This window comes from Hylobates moloch, unplaced genomic scaffold (assembly GCF_009828535.3).
Source record: "Hylobates moloch isolate HMO894 unplaced genomic scaffold, HMol_V3 SCAFFOLD_3, whole genome shotgun sequence".
Lineage (NCBI taxonomy): Eukaryota > Metazoa > Chordata > Mammalia > Primates > Hylobatidae > Hylobates > Hylobates moloch.
The window spans coordinates 86,576,367-86,591,705 of NW_026652278.1; the positions used below are offsets into that span (position 1 = coordinate 86,576,367).

The following is a 15,339-nucleotide window of genomic DNA, read 5'->3' on the forward strand; positions in this document are numbered from 1 at the left end:
AATTTTAATTAAAAATCCAAAGTTTATTCCAGAGCTATTGATTTTCCAGCATGTTTTACAGCACAAGCATTAATGTTACACTAAGTAAATTTTTGCGTTACTTGGTTTAAAAACTATTCTTTCAACAACATTGAATATTAAAATAGCACAAATCAGAAGATCATTCACAAGTTTCAAAGCACATACACAGCATTTTTAGGAGACTGACAAGTGATGGAGTTAAATTTTGTGAGCTAGTGAAAGGAGACCAGTATAGTCATAACAAACACTGTCCTCAGCTTACTGTTCAAAAGTATTTTGAAAATCTGTGAGTCGAGGGCCAGGCATAGTGGCTCAAGCCTGTAATCCTACCACTTTGGGAGGCTAAGGCGGGAGGATTGCCTGAGCTCAGGAGTTTGAGACCAGCCTGAGCAACATGGTGAAACCCTATCTCTACTAAAACACAAAAATGAGCCGGGCGTGGCGGCGTGCACCTGTATTCCCAGCCACTTGGGAGGCTGAGGCAGAAGAATTGCTTCAACCCAGGAGGTGGAAGTTGCAGTGAGCTGAGATCGTGCCACTGCACTCTACACTTCAGCCTGGGCGACAGCGAGACTCCGTCCCTTAAAAAAAAGAAAAGATAAAAGAAAATCTGAGTCCTAACGATTTTTTAAAATATTAAAAGAATTGCATTATTTCAAACCTTGTGCATGACATACAACTTTCAAATATTTATTCATATTATTTTAAATTTGAATAAATTCCCATAAAACATGAGAGCATTATACTCATCAGGCAGCCCTTGCTTGGTACAGTTCTGATATGCACGAATTTCAGTCACCATGATTTAATAACACCAGTCCCCCAACAACACAACTCAAATTTCAGGTACACAGAATATTAACTGTGAGTCTTTTTTTTTTTTTGACACGGAGTCTCGCTCTGTCACCCAGGCCGGAGTGCAGTGGCGCAATCTCGGCTCACTGCAAGCTCCGCCTCCCGGGTTCACACCATTCTCCTGCCTCAGCCTCACCGAGTAGCTGGGACTACATGCGCCCGCCACCATGCCCAGCTAATTTTTTGTATTTTTAGTAGAGACGGGGTTTCACCATGGTCTCGATCTCCTGACCTCGTGATCCGCCCGCCTCGGCCTCCCAAAGTGCTGGGATTACAAGCGTGAGCCACCGCGCCCGGCCAACTGTGAGTCTTCGCATAAAGTGCGGGCTGCTAGCTCTTCAGTCTACACATCATCACATTAATAACAAATGCATGTCATGATCAGTAACCAGTCACATCACTTCTGTCTGTTGGTGACTGCTCACTGTAAGTTTGCTATTCAGCTCACTCAGAAACAGTAACATCTGTAGTTGTGTGGGCTTCATCTTCCAGTGATAAATACTGTTGTGGTTACTGAGAACTGCAGTACTCTCCCCACATAACTCCATCTGAAACTCTTCACTGAGACAAATTGGCATGGCTTCTAGTAGCATAGCCTGTGTTCCCAGGATGACCCCAGTCCCCACCATTAAAATGCCTGCCTGAGAAATCTCAGTGCTGCCAGGATAACTTACTGTTCTTGCCAATATCTGACCATAGGCCCCTGACCGCCCTCTCTTACAGCATTTAATAAAAAGGACTTACAATTATGAATCTGTTCTCTGTCCCTTTGAGATGTTTATGTGATACACGTTGTGTAAGTGTATGCATGTGTGTATCTCCTACAGCTCAGAAGTGTCTTTCTCAAGGAACACTGCTTTCTCAAGGAGCCATTGCTTTGAAATGTAGTGATTGGGAAAGATAAGGCCTCTGTCTCCCAGTCTCTGTGGGAGGATGGAATCCTAACTTTGACCACTGCCAGCAGGCAGACACCACTGGCCTCATCACATTTACACTGGTCCCTTGTAATTTTTCACATCCCCAACTCTACTGAGCCCCAACTCGTACCCCTCCATACTCCCTCATTCCCCCTTTAAAATCACCAATCGACTATTCAGTGGAGAGTATTTGAAAAAAAAAAAAAGGAAGAAAATAAAAAAAGGTATAAAATATCCAACCACCAAAAAAAGAAAAAAGCCCAATCACTGCACAAATCAGAATGGAGCTCAGCTCTTTCCCCTACTGTCAGTGGTTACTGAATAAAATGTTAACATCTGCTGTGTTTATCTTTGATATTACCCAAAGATATGAGATAGATTCCGCACCCAAAACCTGGTTTTTCAAAACTGGTGACAGCCCCACATGCACAGAGAGAATATGTAAAGGCTTATGACTCACATGAGGCTTTCTGGGGAGAACAGGGATGAATCCCAAACGGGTTCAAAAATACCTTAAGGCTGGGTGCAACGGCTCATGCCTGTAACCCCAGCATTTTGGGAGGCCAAGCCAAGAGAGGATCACTTGAGCCCAGGAGTTGTGAGACCAGCCTGGGCAACACAGTGGCACTCCTCAACTCTACAAAAAAAAAATTAAAAAATTAGCCGGGCGTGGTGGCACACCCCCGTGGTTCCAGCTACTGGGCAAGCTGAGGTGGAAGGATCGCTTGAGCCCAGGGGTCTAGGCTGCAGTGAGCTGTGATCATGGCCCTGCACTCCAGCCTGGGCGACACAAGACCCTGTCTCCAGAAAAAGAAAAATAAGAAAACAAAAATGGCTTGAGAGCAGGGAAAAGAGACTGGCTTTGGGTGTTATTAAGGTTAAGGAGTGGGGCGGAAGTGAAGGCTCCAATGCACATGCTGGGGCCTGTGTGGCTTGAACTTGCCTTTAGAGCCAAAGGAGGAAGCACCTGGGCTTTCGAATCAGCCATCCAGGTGTGGAACAGAAGGGGACGGAAGAGGTGGGGCTTGAGAGCTAACAGTAGTCAAAGACAAAATATGGAGTCAGACTCTCTAGTTCATAAAAACTACATTTACATAGAATGTAAAAAAACAGAAAATTAAAAGAGAATTGACCAACAAAGATGAAATTGCAGCAAAGAAAAAGTGATAACACAGGAAGTGAAACTGGAATTGAGCATTTCCTGCAGTGCCACCCAGTCCTTGTTCTCATCATGCAGGTTTCCTGTTCCTCAGAGCCAGCAAAGTTTACTTTGCGGTGTAGGAACTCTCTTCTAGTTGTCCTCTTCTTTTCCACCCTACCATCAACTGGCAGGCTTTGCAAGTGCTCTTATAATAGTGGTGCAAACTGGCTGGGTGCAGTGGCTCATGCCTGTAATCCCAGCTACTCAGGAGGCTGAGGCAGGAGAATCGCTTGAATCTGGGAGGTGGAGGTTGCAGTGAGCTGAGATCGCACCATTGCACTCCAGCCTGGGCAACAAGAGCAAAACTCCATCTCTAATAATAATAATAATAATGGGCCATCCATGGTGGCTCACGCCTGTAATCCCAGCACTTTGGAAGGCCGAGGCAAGCGTACCACATGAGGTCGGGAGTTCAAGACCAGTCTGACCAACATGGAGAAACCCCGTCTCTACTAAAAATACAAAATTAGCTGGGCATGGTGGCCCATGCCTGTAATCTCAGCTACTCAGGAGGCTGAGGCAGGAGAATTGCTTGAACCCAGGAGGTGGAGGCTGCAGTGAGCCGAGATCACGCCATTGCACTCCAGCCTGGGCAACAAGAGCAAAACTCTATCTCAAAAGAAAAATGATAATAATAATAATAATAATGGTGCAAACTTTGGCCAGGCACAGTGGCTCACATCTGTAATCCCAGCACTTTGGGAGGCCAAGGCAGGTGGATCACTTGAGATCAGGACTTCGAGACCAGCCTGACCAACATGGTGAAACCCCATCTCTACTAAAAATACAAAATTAGCCAGGCCTGGTGGCACACGCCTGTAATCCCAGCTACTCAGGAGGCTGAGGCAGGAGAATCGCTTGAATCTGGGAGGTGGAGGTTGCAGTGAGCTGAGATCACACCATTGCACTCCAGCCTGGGCAACAAGAGCAAAACTCCATCTCTAATAATAATAATAATAATAATAATGGGCCATCCATGGTGGCTCACGCCTGTAATCCCAGCACTTTGGAAGGCCGAGGCAAGCGTATCACCTGAGGTCAGGAGTTCAAGACCAGTCTGACCAACAGGAAGAAACCCCGTCTCTACTAAAAATACAAAATTAGCTGGGCGTGGTGGCACATGCCTGTAATCCCAGCTATTAGGGAGGCTGGGGCAGGAGAATCCTTGAACCTGGGAGATGGAGGTTGCAGTGAGCCAAGATCGCGCCATTGCACTCCAGCCTGGGCAACAAGAGCGAAACTCCATCTCAAAAAATAATAATAATTTTAAAAATAATAATAATACTGGTGCAAACTTTGAAGTTTACAACGTGGCTCCAAATGTATTACTAGTAGGATCACCATAGTGCAAGTGTTATCACCTTTAGAGATGAGGAAATAGAGATGTCAAGGCGCTTTTTTTCTTCTAAATCATTGGTATCTACTGTTATTTTACACTTAACAGCCACTTAAATTTGGATGCTAAATTTACATCAGAAATACTTGATCTATCATTAGATTTTATTAAAGTTACTATGGATAAAAAGGCATTCACATACCCAAATTATTCTGGGCACTTAAAAGCTTTCTGGCTGGGCATGGTGGCTCACGCCTATAATCCCAGCACTTTGGGAGGCCGAGGCGGGCAGATCACCTGAGGTCAGGAGTTGAACTCCTGGCCAACATAGTGAAACCCCGTCTCTACTCAAAATACAAAAAGTTAGCTAGGTGTGGTGGCACATTCCTGTAATCCCAGATACTCAGGAGGCTGAGGCAGGAGAATCACTTGAACCTAGGAGGCAGAAGTTGCAGTGAGCCAAGATCTCACCATTGCACTCCAGCCTGGGCAACAGAGTGAGACTCCGCCTCAAAAAAAAAAAAAACAAAAAAGAGGCCGGGCTTGGTGGCTCACACCTGTAATCCCAGCATTTTGGGAGGCCAAGTCGGATGGATCACCTGAGGTTAGGAGTTCGAGACCAAACTGACCAACATGGAGAAACCCCGTATCAACTAAAAATGCAAAATTAGCCTAGCCAGGCGTGGTGGCACATGCCAACAATCCCAGCTACTCGGGAGGCTGATGCAGGAGAATCACTTGAACCCGAGAGGCAGAGGTTGCAGTGAGCCAAGATCGCGCCATTGCACTCCAGCCCGGGCAAAAAGAGCAAAACTTCGTCTCGAAAAAAAAAAAAAAAAAGTTTTCCAATAACTGAATCAAGTATCAGTATTTAAATTAAAACTTACATTAAAATTAAAAGTAAACATTCAGGCCTGGCATGGTGGCTCACACCTGTAATCACAGCACTTTAGAGGCCAAGGCAGGTGGATCACCTGAGGTCAGGAGTTCGGGACCAGCCTGGCCAACATGCGGAAACCCCGTCTCTACTAATAATACAAAAATTAGCCAGGCGTGGTGGCGGGTGCCTGTAATCCGAGCTACTTGGGAGGCTGAGGCAGGAAAATCACTTGAACACAGGAGGCGGAGGTTACAGTGAGCTGAAATCGTGCCACTGCACTCCAGACTGGGCGACAGTGAGACTTAGTCTCAATTAAAAATAAAAAATAAAAAAGCTTCAATACATGTTAACTGCTGAGGAACATTACAACAATATAAACAGAAATAAGCTCAAAATGCATGTTGAAGCATTACAAAATACTGAAAAGGAATTTTTTTAAAATACTGATTTCACAAGCTTACAGTTCACTTCTGTAACACAGCTGTTAACTCTTCCTTGGTTACTTACATAATGTTAGACTGAATTAAGTAGAATTTTCCTATGAAATTAGCTTTAAATAGTGAGCTGACCTGGCTAATAATATATGCATCACTGTGCTTCAACATCCAGTCCATTTCTATTCTCTGTGACTTGTGTATGTCAATATATACCAGTGTCTTGTGGTTTCTCTCTTTTCAGTACCATTAGATATACAGTTGATTTTTTTTTTGTTTTTGGAGACAGAGTCTCACTCTGTCGCCAAGGCTGGAGTGCAGTGGCACAACCTCGGCTCATTGCAACCTCCACCTCCCAGGTTCAAGCGATTCTCCTGCCTCAGCCTCCAGAGTAGCTGGGATTACAGGCGCATGCTGCCACGCCCTAATTTTTTGTATTTCAGTAGAGACAGGGTTTCACCATGTTGCCCAGGCTGGTCTCGAACTCCTGAGCTCAGGCAATGCGCCCGGCTCACCCTCCCAAAGTGCTGGGATTACAGGCCTGAGCCACTGCACCCAGCTTTGTTTTTTGTTTTTTTTTTTTTGGAGACAGGTTCTTACTCTGTCACCCAGCCTGGAGTGTAGTGATGCAATCATAGCTCACCACAGCCTCTATCTCCTGCATAAGTGATCCTCCTGCTTCATCCTTTCCAGTAGGTGGGACTATGGGCATCCGCCACAATGCCCAGCTCATTTTTTTTATTTTTATATATTTATTTTTTTGAAACGGAGTCTTCATCTGTCACCTAGGCTGGAGTACAGTGGCAAGATCTTGGCTCTCTGCAACCTCCACCTCCAAGGTTCAAGCGATTCTCCTGCCTCAGCCTCCCCAATAGCTGGGACTACAGGTGTGCGCCACTGCGCCCAGCTAATTTTTTATATTTTTAGTAGAGACGGGGTTTCGCCATGTTGGCCAGGTCAGTCTCAAACTCCTGGCCTCAAGTGATCCACTCGCCTTGGCCTCCCAATGTGCTGGGATTACAGGCAGGAGCCACTGCACCCAGCCGACCCCATCTCTTTAAAAAAGAAAAAAATCCACATATACATGGACCCACACAGGTCAAACCCATTTTGTTTAAGGGTCAACTGTACTTTTATTATTAGAATTCAATAAGAGATTAAATGAACGCTTGATGCCCCATCTTCAATTCTCCACTTCTGCACAAGACGAATTGAGTAACAGGGACCAGGTTACACTGGAAAAAAAAAAAATTTTTTGACAAAATATAAGGATAAAAATGGTTTCCAATTGGCCAGGCGTGGTGGCTCATGCCTGTAATCCCAGCGCTTTGGGAGGCCGAGGCAGGTGGATCACGAGGTCAGGAAATCGAGACCATCCTGGCTAACACGGTGAAACCCCGTCTCTACTAAAAATACAAAATATTAGCCAGGCATGGTGGCAGGCGCCTGTAGTCCCAGCTACTTGGGAGGCTGAGGCAGGAGAATGGCATGAACCCGGGAAGTGGAGCTTGCAGTAAGCTGAGATCGCGCCACTGCACTCCAGCCTGGGCGACAGAGTGAGACTCCGTCTCAAAAAAATAAAAATAAATGGTTTCCAAGACCCTGAACATCAGAAAACGAAGCGTAATCCCTAAGAGATAGGAAACAAATGAGATGAGTCCTACAAGTGCCCCAACTAACTGACTTGAGTAGTTTGTAGAATGTGCTGCAAGGAAAAATAACTAAGGCAGAGCCTGGCAGATTCCTTGAGTTGAAAAGATAGATTTGATAGTCTGGGGAGACACAGGCAGCTAGAATTCACAGAACACAGCACCAGAGAAGAAAGAGCTGCATGGAAAGAAAACCCCAGAGAACTGCAGCATCCCCCTTGAGAGTTCAGCAGTGTATTGATCAGCACATGAGTATAAGGCATTACCCACATCTGGCAAAAGAACCATCTAAAAAGATCAGAGGCAACAGTGCCCAGTGCTCACACAGGGCATGGAATAGTGCCTGTTCCTACACCAGGCAGATTAGAAATGTCATAATTCAGGCTGTGCGTGGTGGCTCACGCCTGTAATCCCAGCACTTTGGGAGGCCGAGGCGGGTAGATCACTTGAGGTCAGGAGTTCAAGACCAGCCTGGCCAACATAGTGAAACCCCGTCTCTACTAAAAATACAAAAATTAGCTGGGCATGGTGGCACATGCCTGTAATCCCAGCTCTCAGGAGGCTGAGGCAGGAGAATCGCTTGAACCCATGAGGTGGAGGTTGCAGTGAACTAAGATTGTGCCACTGCACTCCAGCCTGGGCAACAGAGCGAGACTCTGTCTCAAAAGAAAAGAAAAGAAAAGAAAATGTCATAATTCATGGTCCATTGGGTAAAGTACTCAGGAAGATCTAGCCTTAGCAGTGGAGAATAATTTGCCCCAGAATGAACAATGCCCTGGACCTGCCTAATAATCCTAAAAAGACAAAAACCAAAGAGAACAAACTGTTTTCAGGTAACTTAACTATATCCCAGAATAAAGCTCAAGAAGATTCACAGGAATACAAAAATATCCTGCATCCAAAAAGTAAAATTCACAATGCCTAACATCCAATAAGATACCAGGCATGCAAACAGGCCAGAAAATATGACCTATAATGAGAATTACAGTATAGGAAAGATATAAAAACATCCAGTCAAAATTCTGAAAATGGGCCAGGTGTGGTGACTCACACCTATAATTCCAGCACTTTGGAAGGCTGAGGTGGGAAGATTGCTTGAGCCCAGGAATTCGAGACCAGCCAGCAAGATCTCGTCTCTAAAGAAAAAAAAAAATTCTGAAAATGAAAACCATGTTTGAGATGAAAAATACACTGAATGAAATGGACAGCAGATTAGACATTACAGAAGAAAAAATTACTGAACTTGAAGGCAACTAAGTTCATTCCTGAAAAAAAAATCCAAAACAATGAAAAGAACATCACTGAGCTGTGTGATGATTTAAAGCAGCCTAAGATATACATAACTGGAAGGAGGATGGGGGATTGTTGGCATAAAAAATATTCAAAGAGATGATGGCCTAAATCTTTCCACCCTTACAATAAAAACCCATAAATCTAAGGCCAGGTGCAGTGGCTCACACCTGTAATCCCAGCACTGCCTGGGAGGCTGAGGCAGGAGGATTACTTGAGCTCAGGAGTTCAAGACCAGCTTGGGCAACACGGTGAAACCCCATCTCTACCAAAAACATAAAAAAATTAGCCTGAGCCGGGCGCGGTGGCTCAAGCCTGTAATCCCAGCACTTTGGGAGGCTGAGGCGGGCGGATCACGAGGTCAGGAGATCGAGACCATCCTGGCTAACACGGTGAAACCCCGTCTCTACTAAAAACACAAAAAAAATTAGCCGGGCGTGTTGGCGGGCGCCTGTATTCCCAGCTACTCGGGAGGCTGAGGCAGGAGAATGGCGTGAACCCAGGAGGTGGAGGCTGCGGTGAGCCGAGATCGCGCCACTGCACTCCAGCCTGGGGGACAGAGAAAGACTCCGTCTCAAAAAAAAAAAAAAAAAAATTAGCCTGGAGTGGTGGTGTGCGCCTGTGGTCCCAGCCACTTGGGATGCTGAGATGAGAGGCTGACCTGAGCCCAGAGGCAGAGGTTGCGGTGAGCTAAGATCATGCCACTCCAGCCTGGGTGACAGAGTGAAACCTAATCTCAAAAACAAACAAACAAAAAACTAACAACCTGTAAACCTATAATTCCAAGAAGCTCAATGAAACCTAAACAAAGGAAAGCCACCACGCCCGGCAACAAAAATGTCTTTCAAAAATGAAAGCAACACTTCCAGTTCAGGGTACTGCTTCACACTCCTCCCATTAAGTAAAGTTCAACACCCTGAAATTATATATAAATAAACATGATATGGACTGAAAGGTAGAAAATAGCAGACCAGCACAGGATCTTGGAACTCAAAGAATGACACAGTGCTGGGTTCGCTGGGTATTCTTTTCGCCTCATATATCCCAGACTAGATGCTACAGAAGCCAGCAATCTGAAAACATCAATGGGTACAGATTTTAAAAGCCTAAGAAAATCCGTCGCTTTCTAGCCAAAGGACAAGGAGAGAAGGAGCTTTGTTAGAAAACTTTTAGGGGCCGGGCGCAGTGACTCACGCCTGTAATCTCAGCACTTTGGGAGGCCAAGACGGGCGGATCACGAGGTCAGGAGATGGAGACCATCCTGGCTAACATGGTGAAACCCCGTCTCTACTAAAAATACAAAAAATTAGCCAGGTGTGGTGGTGCACACCTGCAATCCCAGCTACTCAGGAGGCTGAGGCAGAGGAATTGCTTGAACCCGGGAGGCAGAGGTTGCAGTGAGCCAAGATCACGCCATTGCACTACAGCCTGGGTGACAGAGCAAGACTCTGTCTCCAAACAAACAAAAAAAAATTTCAAGCAATATACACAAAGACAACTCCTCCACTAGGTGCAGTGGTTCATGTCTGTACTCCCAACACTTTGGGAGGCTGAGTTGGTGGGAATTGCTTGAGGCTAGGAGTTTAAGACCAGCCTAGGCAACATAGTGAGACTTCCATCTCTACAAAAAAATTGATTAAAACAAAACAAAAAAAACGAACCGGGCATGGTGGCTCACTCCTGTAATCCTAGCACTTTGGGAGGCTGAGGCAGGTGGATTACCTGAGGTCAGGAGTTCCAGACCAGCCTGGCCAACATGGTGACACCTCATCTCTACTAAAAATATAAAAATTAGCTGGGCGCAGTGGCATGTGCCTGTAATCCCAGCTACTTGGGAGGCTGAGGCAAGAGAATATCTTGAACCCGGTAGGGGGAGGTTGCAGTGAGCCGTGATCGCTCCATTGCACTCCAGCCTGGTCGACAGAGCAAGACTCCATCTCAAAAAAAAAAAAAAAACTAGGCCCAGCAGGGTAGCTCAGGCCTGTCATCCCAGCACTTTGGAAGGCCAAGGTGGGTGGATCACCTGAGGTCAGGAGTTCGAGACCAGCCTGGCTAACATGGTGAAACCTCGTCTCTCCTAAAAATATAAAAATTAGCCAGGCGTGGTGATGGGTGCCTGTAATCCCAGCTACTCGGGAGGCTGAGGCAAGAGAATTGCTTGAATCCGGGAGGCAGAGGTTACAGTGAGCAGAGATCATGCCATTGCACTCCAGTCTGAGATACAAGAGCAAAACTCTGTCTCAAAAAAAAAAAAAAAAAAAAGCTAGAACGAGTAAGTTTAGAAAGGTCATAGAACATAAGCTCAACTAAAAAGTCAACTGTATTTCTATATATTAGCAATAAAACATGGACACCTAAATTAAAAATAAAATACCATTTGTAATAATTGAAAAAATTACTAAGCTATAAATTTAAAAAATACTTTAAATTGCTAATCTCTGTATCATTCCAATTTTAGTATATGTGCTGTTGAAGCAAGCACACTTAGCTATAAATCTAACAACACATATCAGACTTGTATGCTGAACACAACTTGTACCCTGAATGCTACAAAATGCTTATGAAATAAATTCAGGAAAATCTAAGCAAATGAAGAGACGTACTATGTTAATGGGTTAAAAGACTCCATATAAGGCCGGGCGCGGTGGCTCACGCTTGTAATCCCAGCACTTTGGGAGGCCGAGGCAGGTGGATCACAAGGTCAGGAGATCGAGACCACGGTGAAACCCCGTCTCTACTAAAAAAATACAAAAAATTAGCCGGGCGTGGTGGCGGGCGCCTGTAGTTCCAGCTACTCGGAGAGGCTGAGGCAGGAGAATGGCGTGAAGCCGGGAGGCGGAGCTTGCAGTGAGCCGAGATTGCGCCACTGCACTCCAGCCTGGGCGAAAGAGCAAGACTCCGTCTCAAAAAAAAAAAAAAAAAAAAAGACTCCATATAATAAAGATGTCAATGCTCTCCAAAATTCCAAAACAATATATAAATTTAACATTTTTCGGCCGGGTGCAGTGGCTCACGCCTGTAATCCCAGCACTTTGGGAGGCCGAGGCGGGCGGATCACGAGGTCAGGAGATCGAGACCATCCTGGCTAACACGGTGAAACCCCGTCTCTACTAAAAATACAAAAAAAATTAGCCGGGCGAGGTGGCGGGCGCCTGTAGTCCCAGCTACGCGGGAGGCTGAGACAGGAGAATGGCGTGAACCCCGGCAGGCGGAGCCTGCAGTGAGCCGAGATTGCGCCACTGCACTCCAGCCTGGGTGAAAGAGCGAGACTCCGTCTCAAAAAAAAAAAACATTTTTCCTATCAAATTCACAGCAAGAGTTTTTTTGTTTTTTTGTTTTTTTTGGTTTTTTTTTTTGTAGAGACAGGGTCTCCCTCTGTAGCCCAGGCTAGGGTACAGTGTAGTGGTGTTACCATAGCTCACTATAACCTCAAACTTCTGAGCTCAAGCAATCCTCACACCACAGTGTCCCAAGTAGCTAGGACTACAGGCATGTGCCACCACATCCAGCTAAATTTAAAATTTTTTTCGTACAGACAGGGTTAGCTACATTGCCCAGACTGGTCTTGAACTCCTGACTTTGATTTTCCCGCCTCTACCTCCCAAAGCACTCAGATTACAGGCATAAGCCTACATGGCCAACCACAGCAAGATATTTTATAAACAACCTTATTCTAAAATTTATATGTGGGCCGGGCGCGGTGGCTCCAGCCTGTAATCCTAGCACTTTGGGAGGCCGAGGTGGGCGGATCACGAGGTCAGGAGTTCGAGACCATCCTGGCCAACATAGTGAAACCCTGTCTCTACTAAAAATACAAAAAAAAAAAAAAAATTAGCAGGGCGTGGTGGTGGGCGCCTGTAGTCCCAGCTACTCAGGAGGCTGAGGCAGGAGAATGGCGTGAACCCGGGAGGCGGAGCTTGCAGTGAGCCGAGATGGTGCCACTGCACTCCAGCCTGGGGGACAGAGCCAGACTCTGTCTCAAAAAAAAAAAAAAAAAAAAAATTTATATGTAAAGGCAGGGGAAGGCTGGGCACGGTGGTTCACGCCTATAATCCCAGAACTTTGGGAGGCCAACACAGGTGGATCACTTAAGGAAAGGAGTTCAAGACATGCCTGGCCAACATGGTGAAACCCTGTCTCAACTAGAAATACAAAAATTAGCCAAGCACAGTGGCATGCACCTATAATCCAAGGTACTCAGGAGGCTGAGGCAGGAGAATCACTTGAACCCAGGAGGCAGAGGTTGCAGTGAGCCGACATCGCACCACTGCAATTCCCGCCTGGGTGACAGTGTGAGACCCTGTCTAAAAAAAAAAAAAAAAAGAAAAGAAAAAGGAAAAGGCAGAGGAAGGCTGCATATATATATGGAACCTAAGACAAAAGCCTGTACTCACCCCTAATCTGCTAAATTCAAGTTCTCTCCATGATGAGGTTTCAAAAGGAATTAGTGCAAAATGTATTTAAGGATATGACTAGAAAGGAGAAAGAAAAATCAAATGGCTATTACACACACAGCAGAAAAGTAACACTGGAGGCAAAGGAAATCAATGAAGAAATATTTCGGTGGGAGGCGGTGGTTCAGCCTGTAATCCCCGCACTTCGGGAAGCTAAAGCAGGAGAATCACTTGAGCCCAGGAGTTCAAGACCAGCCTGAGCAACATAGTGATACCCTTGTTTCTATTTATAAATAAATAAAAAAATATTTCCAACCAAAGAGTACAAACTTAGTAAAGCTAATGAAGGAAGAACACAGGGAAGAGCTGCCGATGTAAGAGAAAGAAAGAAAATTTCCGGAGAAAAAAGTTTAAAGATTTGTAACTATTTCCTCAGAAAGAACTGGGAAAAGGGAGTTTTGAGTAATAAGGCCTTGTGCAAATTTCTGACTCTTAAGTATGTGAATGTACTGCCTTAAAAAATAAACTAAAAAGAGCCTCTTTTCTCACCACAACTCAACAATCATGAAGGTATCCTTCCAAGTGTGTGTAGACCTCTCATGCCTCCTAGGTCCAGGGTCACTCGTCCAGGACTCTCCCAATATCCCTGCCCAGAGGAAGCACTGCCTCAGACTCGGTTCCTTCTGGTTGCCCTTGTCTCGCTTCTCTAGGGTGGGCTGGCCGCTCCCGCACTGGGGTCAAGGATCATCTGGGTTCTCTCTGCCACGACTCGCCCTGATCCCAAATCCCAGTCCCACGGTCCCCACCCCCAACGGGCCCAGTCCCCGCTCGATCCTGGGTGTGCGGCCCTCGACCTCAGACCCGGCCCCTGCCCGCCGGCCGCCCCTCACCTCGGCCTCGGAGGCTCCACGCTCCCGCTCTCACAGCCCGCACCTCGGCGGTCTCTCGGAGGAGGGAGGAAGCCGAGGTACCTAGTCGTCGTAGCTGAAGAACTTACAGGCTTGTTGACCATCTCACCATGGAAACTGCCGCAGCGCTCCCTGGGCCTGGCCTCCGAGGGGCGGGGCCTGCGCGAATCCCGGGCGCCCGCCAGTCCAGCCCTCCCTGCGCTTCCGGAAGCCCTGCTGCTCCCGCGTGCCTAGCGGGGGCTCGGCCCTATGCCACGGGCAACCCACCCTGCTACCAGCTGCCCTCTTGTCCGCTGGCCGGACTGTTACCCTAACCTTCAGGAAGACACGGCGCAGTCCGGCTTCTTCACGAAACCGAAGGAGGCTGGGACCGCGGTTGGGCGTCTGGGGGCGGGGCCGCGACGCCATTGTGACGCGCTCGGAGCAGGGCTGGGCTGAGAACTCTGGGCGCTGGAGGGCAGGCCCCAGCCACTGCTCCTGAGGCCCTGGAGGCAGCTAACGCTTGAGGCCGCTGAGCGCCGCAACGTGAGCGCAAAGGACGCCCCGTTTCAAGACCGGCGCAAGAGGAAAAAATGAAGGTCGTTTTCTGTGGAGGATGTTAGGAGAACGAGAGCTGCGGGCCGGAGAAGGAGAACTATGGGCCAGAGAACTCACCTAGCCTAAGGAGCGCAGGCAGCCTGTGCCGCCGGCTCTTGGGGAGACAAGGAGAGGATGGGGTCCCCGCTCCGCATCAGGTCCTCTGACGCACCCCGGCTTTCCAGGAGGCAGGACTGGCCACAGGCCTCCTTCCCAGGGACAAAGTGCAAGGCAGAGGCTGTCAGCAGCATGACCTTCGCTGCAGGAGAAATACGCATCCAGTTCGTTATCGTCGGAGTTCCTGCTACATCAGTCCTGCTGTATTTGCTGTACACAAAGCAGCCAACTTCCCAGGCCTGGGTGCGGAGGTATTTAAGCGCATGCACACAGTTGGAATTAGCAGCCTCAGGGATCAAAAGTTGTCTTTTTTTTTTTTTTTTGAGACGAAGTTTGGCTCTTGTTGCCCAGGCTGGAGTGCAGTGGCGCGATTTTGGCTCACTGCAACCTCCGCCTCCCGGGTTCAAGTGATTCTCCTGCCTCAGGCTCCCGAGTAGCTGGGATTACAGGCGTCCACCACCACGCCCGGTTAATTTTTTGTGTTTTTAGTAGAGATGGGGTTTCACCATTTTGGCCAAGCTGGTGTTGAACTCTTGACCTCAGGTGATCCACTGGCCTCGGCCTCCCAAAGTGGTAGGATTACAGGTGTGAGCCACCGCGCCCCTGCCCAAGAGTTATCATTTCTCTAGCAAAGCAGCTAAGCAATATCCTTTTGCCTGCCACCTAAATGTGGTTAGGTGCAGCATTATTAAGAAAAAAAATAAAAAGCCCAGGCGTAGTGGCTTACGCCTGTAATCCTAACACATTGGGAGGCCAAGGCG

At 47.1% G+C, this 15,339-nt stretch overlaps 1 protein-coding gene across 1 annotated transcript in view; it reads right to left on the reverse strand.

Moving 5' to 3' along the window:
- The window catches only part of ZNF487 (zinc finger protein 487), a 40,859-nt gene extending 26,977 nt beyond the window's left edge, over positions 1-13,882 (reverse strand). The window contains 1 exon segment of the mRNA XM_032142824.2: positions 13,868-13,882. The gene's annotated coding sequence lies outside the window, so the exon portion shown is untranslated.
- Between the last annotated feature and the right edge of the window lie 1,457 nt (positions 13,883-15,339).